Consider the following 6,687-nt stretch of genomic DNA (forward strand, 5'->3'; position numbering starts at 1 on the left):
TGGGACCTTATATCTCTTAGTATAAAACCATTTCAGTTTAATAGGATTGACGGATAAGCCGCTGCGCTCAGTTGGATACCACGTTGAGGTATCCGTCAGTTAGCTCGTAGACCTGCCTTTGATATAGGCATTTTGGTCCTTTAACAGTTTACACCTCGGTATTCTGCTCCTAATGTGAATTTCTCCTTTGCACTGACGTGAGACCGCTGTCCGCCCTTCGATTTAAACGTAACCTTAAGCAGTCTCCAGTTCTTCCGAACATGGAACAACTCTTGAACTTTACTTTAATTTTCACACTCCATGCCATCTCTCACTTCACCCCGCCGTACATTCGATTATGACTTGCCCTGAATTACGTTTATTATAGACCTTGCCGGCCGGTGCCGCTGCTGCTGCCGGTGCCTTGAAAATTAAATTTAATGTGTTGTCCATTTTTGCGGCACGTTCGCCAATTGCTTTTGCAACGGCCACAGACACAAGCAACAAATGCAAGGACAGACATAAAAACACACATATAGTACTTATGTATACTCCTACATATGTATATGTGTGTGTGACTGTCGGTTTGGGCAGCAGTTTCTTTTGGTTTTCAAGTAATTTCCTTCGGTTGAAGTTTCATAAATGAGTTTTAACTTAAAAATCAAAAACTTTCGCCATAACCATAAAATCGGTTATAAAACAACATACACACACATATGAGCCAAACACACACACAAGCACAAGCGCACATATACAATAGGAAATAGCCATTATTGTCTATATGTATATGCGAATGTATGGAGGCTTTTGGTGCCCACTGCTATGGCTGCCGGCTGAAGTCACCGCCTTTGTCGAGTTGCAAACGTTTATTCACCATTTTGTTTGTTGTTTGTTGCTATCTACTGCTCTATTTATTGTTGTTGTGGCTCTGTGCGAATGTGTCGACTTTTAGTCGTTTGTTCACAGTGGGCTTGACTTCCGTTATTATTGAACTTTGATCTGTTCATAGCGTGTGACAACGCATAAAGGCATAAAGCAAGCACAACAAAAACAAATACACACACACACGCTCGAAGTAAAACCAAATTTTCCACACACACATGTAGTAGATGTGTACGCAGAATTGTTGTAATTTGTGTGTGTCGCAAAAATCGAAACGTTGTTCCAACGAATTAAAAACTTTTTCCATTTCGAAATGAAATAAATGTTTTTTGGTGGCAATTTATGTTGGCGCGCAGTGGACAGAGGCACGTTTGCTTAACTGTTGCGAGTTTTACATGACCATGGATACATACATATATAGTAGACATAAATATTTATAGGGTACCAAAGAAAAAAAGAAAACAACAAATTGTGAAACATGTAGAAGCCCAACAATAACAACAATTTAACAAATTAGCTACTCGTGGAATTATACTATACGTTTGCTTTTTTGGTTCGAGCATTTCTGTTTCTGCTTATGAAACTTCAGTTCTTGGTCGGCTTCAAGTTCATTTTTTTGGAATATTTTTGGAAAGTTTATTCATCCAAAATTTCTCTGGGTTATTTGACTTTCAACAAGCACTATCCGACTCGTCATAAAAAGATCTTACTATTTTGTATAATTTCCATAACCAGAACTGCAGTATAAACCACGGTAGGTCTAATCTAACTGAAGTACTTAAACTAAACCTTAATCAAAAGTGACTTCAATATGGAAGTGATCTCCCGTTGATGATTGCTTAAGATCAGTGAAAAAAGATTCGAAGCGATGGGTGAAAATTTTGTCCACACAGCATCTGCTTAATCGAAATTCTCCCTTAAGCTACGCATCTGAGTCTAAATCTATGCTTTGAAATCAAAAGTGAATTAGTGCTCCAGGTTCCTGGACAAAACAAATCCAAAATTAAGTATACTTTTACTTGTTATTTCCAGTGTTTTGGAAGCCAGTGTCTTTCCCTGGCCACATCTTTCTCTTTGATGACATTTTCTCTACTTTGGATGTGTGCGGATGTAAACCAAAATTTCTTCTGGTTCCATCGGGTTAACGACCGCAGTACTTTTAGCTAAATGAAGGCCATCTTAGTTCTCTATATGTCTCTTTGATAGTAATGATTTCGAGTTTCTAATAATTGGTTGAGATTTAGTGCTAATTGACTAACTCCAAAGATGACTACATTATCCATTTCTAAAGAAGATTTTATCAACATCTTCTGCCTTTACAACGAGAACACAAACTGAAGATACAATTGATTCACTGTAGGTAGATCTCTGCGTGCTCCTATTATCTCTGTATAAATCCATTTCAGTTTATCCCATTCATTTTGCCAGCGAGAATTATGCTGATCCCTATAGACCTTTTACTTATGTATATATTATTTTTGAACATTGTAAAATTATACATTTTCCCTGATGGCTTTCATGACACGAGTGATAGTTACCATTTATCAAACTTCTCTGAGATAAAAACGAGCATAGTTTATTATCAACTTCACGTTATTAATCTCGGTCCTGGGGTTTCAGTGTATACTACTTTTCTTTACGAGGACACAGGTAAAGGTAAGGTTAGATTAAAAGGTATACATACATTCCACACATCACGAAAGCCTACTGAACAATGTGCAGTAAGAAGCATTTCGTCGTGAAATAGGTACTGGCCGTCGACCAACACTTGCTAAGCGGTCGCGAACTTCGAGCTAGAACGCAAGATGACAACGGAGATCCAAGTCAGCTTCTCTTCCTAGATTATCGGCTTTGCAGTGTTCAGCGGTTTCGCTATAACCAGCTATCCAACGGAGTCTGATAGTTAAGTAACTTCATGCTATATCTAGTGAGTATAGACATTTCTTGACTAACTTTGAGAGCACAATATGCGAACTCAACGCTAATATCGCCACTCTGCTGTTGAAGTAAGTGCTCACCTTCTGAAAGAAGCTGGTCTACGGAGCAGTAAGTCTCTGCTGCCATAATAGCAGACAGTTCTGCATGAAAAATACAGAAGTGGTCTGGTAGCCTAAATCTAAAATTGACCCTTCCACCAACATTTCGTCCTAACTTAGACCTATTTGTGAAAATCCTCTTTGCAGGTCTCCTCCAGTCACTTTTCCCCGTCCGTATATCCTTCGTCGGTATGTGAGCATAGCCACCAGAAGTAACATCTGGATATGGTGATCTAAGTTTTCAGGGATGCAATCGGAAGAGTTGAGAATTTCAGTTTTAATTGGATTGACGGCTAAGCCGCTTCTATACACCCAGTGGAATGCCACGCTAAGGAAACTTACGGACTTAATCGAAAACTGTATCTTATTCTAATTCTAAAACCGTTTCTCTTTCACATTTGAACAACCTTTTGTTCAGGAGCTGAGAAAGTCAGTCTGACAAAGCTATAATAGTCACCTTTTAGGCTCTACTACATATCTATGGTTATATGTCTGTATATTTAAATCGATCTATTTCAAATAGCAAATAATAAATGTTGCCTTAAAAGTTTTACAACTGCCATAACTATTTTCAAGCTGCTAATAATTCTAACATTTCCAATATTTTCGTGTTTTTGTTTCCATACAAATATCTTCTCGTACTTGAAAGATCACACATTATATGCATATACTATATATTTGTATCTCACTAATGCATTTGCAACGTATTTGCACCCAAAACTGCATTTGCGAATTTCCGAACTTTGAGTACAGTTGCGTTTTTCTTTGCCATTCTAAAATTTTTTCCACTCACTTTTTCAGTCGCCGCCAAAGTTACTTTTCATGCATTTGGCATTTGCAACATTATGACAACATTACCGTTCGACCAACGACTAACTCGGCCATTATGCAACACATTTCGAAAGTATGAATGTGCCGTTTGCATGTACATACATATGAATGCTCGTAATGGTCAACACTGCGTATGATGATCATTTGATTGAGAAAATTTTCTTCAACAATTGTTTCAAGTTTTTCGTAAGTTTCGAGTAGACTAATGCTTTTTCGGAGAGTAAATTTTATGCATAGACTCGAAGAAGTATGTGAGTAAAGAAAGAGTTGAAATTTGTTGCTTTTTTGTGCGAAGGATATGCAGTATTAAAGATTTTGTTGCAGTAATTACTCGTATAAAAAAAAATCGTTAAAAAATGTTACTAAATTCATTATCGATATATTTATAAGTAGGTATGTTTGCTGACATTTGCTATCTTATTCATGTAGGTAAGTGTATAAAAGCTATAATCATATTATTATAAATATTTCGATTTAAAATTTATCGTTTGAAGACTCAAATATCGATAAATGTGTATGTCGATAACTCTTGTTTCGACCAACCGATATCATATATGGAGATAGATATAAATCGATTGTTCGAATATCATAATAAAAGTATCGCTGGAACCCACAGTGCCAACTCTCTGATACTCTATCGATTTGTGTTTAAGACTTTTCGAAATCAAAGAGACTGAGACCTTTCATTTTAGGATTTTTGGATAATTTTAAATAAATAAATATTGTATGAAAGAAAGATAGAAATTTATCAGCCCGCCAGGCGTTCACTAAACCGTAGACTCATACTTTCAGTTTTTACATCAAATTATAACTCAGTGACGCAGCACCGAATCACTTCTTTTTCCGGTGCTTTTCACCAAGAACTATTGTAGTTTCATACCAATATCTCATTACACAATCTTCAACATACTTTCCTTGTGACCGTTGAAATCGAATTTCCCCTGCAAAAGAATCCACTAAGCTCTCTAATCAAATGTATACCCAAGTGCGGAGTGTGAGCGCGATATCGAAAATTGTGATCAGCAAAACTTACTTCCCCGCCATGACATTAAGTGTATGTAAATTGACTATAATTCACCAACCAAATTTGGCATATGCTAAACAACTAAATATTCTAAAATTAATTGTACGGCCGCATATCTTCGGCGGAGTAAGCAAACCATGAGGCTTTTAGCTCAGACGATGTAAAGTAATTATGAGGAAGTAGCATTAAGACCAACTGCGAGTAGTTGGAGAATACTTATGGTTGACTGAAAATCGGTATTAATTTTTTTTGTGCCTCTTTCGGCTTTGCCAAAGCAATTCCACTTAGTGGATATGTGGATTAGTGAGGGCAATCGAAACAGGCGAACGTAATTTTGGAACAATGAAAACAAGCAAATATGTAATGCTATGCATACCTAAGTATGTATGGATATATATTTATATGGGGAGTTGTGAAGACCTGGTAGGAAAATTATGCGAAAAAACTATTGTTCTCCTTAGAAATCTGCTGAGTGCTGAAAATTGTTTTTCTTAGAACAAATAAATTTTTATTTATCTTGATGTTCCTCTGTCGTAGCTTCTTTCTAATTTTTTTTTGGTTTTAGATAGAGGATATATTACCAGTTCCAATCAAGAGTTTAATCAAAATTTAGTCAGAGAATTTTTCTGACAAATTTTTTTAATATCCTTGGTAGAAATACTGTCAAAATGATTTTGGAAAGTAAAAGTTTGCGTGAGAAAAAGTTATGTCGTTGTGGGACTTGTAGAACAAAAATCAGTAATTTCATAGAAGCTAACTCTGCAGAGGCCTCTAAAGAAGGACAAAAGAATATTATTGACATAACTCAACAAAGTTCTGTTTCTTAAACATTAAATTTCGGGGGAAAGTGAGCCAATGACAGGCGCTTAATGTCGTCAAAGGAAGTCTTCTGCAAACCTCTTCCTATGAATGACAATTTTGGACTCTCAGACACAAAATTTTGGATAAGAAAAAGCAATTATTCCAATTACTTGAAATATATATGATATATTATACATATTTCATTGTTTTTATATAATAATTTTAAATAATAATATAAAGAAATATTTTAGAATTGCTTTAATATGCTTCATTTATCTTAAAACTGGAAAATTGGTACTTCAAAGGCCTTCATGCAATTCATGCAAATCACTTTTATATTCAATCAAATTGTATAACTTTTATAATTTAGAGTTAAATTGAAAATTTCTAGAACTGAAATTAAACACTTCCTCAATTTCCTACCGGGTATTTAATCATATGCACACACCCGGCAAAAAAGCAAGCATATGAGGCAAGACGGCAAGCATACTTTTAGGATTTAACCAATGCTTGAATGTGGCACAGCACAAAGTTCCTGCTATTATTGAAGCACTCTGTGCTTTCAATAATCTTCAATGTAGTTTCTAAACTGCTTTTCAAACAATTCGCCATTCTCCGCGCCGCACATTAGCTCCCATACACGTGAGTTCGATTGCGTGTATGTGTGCGCATGAAATTAATATATTGATATTAATGCTAACTGACCTCCTTGCGTAAACGTCTTAATACAGTGTTGCTTTTGTAGGAAATCAAAGCATTCACCCTCTAATAACAAGTGGCAAACTTACTACCACACACACCCATGTACGACACACAACTTGGCTTAGCGTAAATTGGTTTGAATTTAAGCTCGAGGAGGTATACTTATATGTACATACATACATGTATAATCTTATGTATGTACATACATACATTTGTGTGGAAAGGTTGATGAGCGCTGGTCTTTGTGCCGAAGGACTTTTCAATTAACAAGCGAATTAAGTGCGGCTAACAGCTGGGATCATTCGTGCTCTCTGGCGAAGTACTTGAAAATGGTCGCATTGTTGAAGAGTGAAGTGATGAGTATTAACGTGCTCCGGCATGTTAGTTGGAGATGTGAGTAGCTTAAGAAGCTGAGTTTTCGATTTGAAGGTG

This window comes from Bactrocera dorsalis, chromosome 5, assembly GCF_023373825.1.
Source record: "Bactrocera dorsalis isolate Fly_Bdor chromosome 5, ASM2337382v1, whole genome shotgun sequence".
Lineage (NCBI taxonomy): Eukaryota > Metazoa > Arthropoda > Insecta > Diptera > Tephritidae > Bactrocera > Bactrocera dorsalis.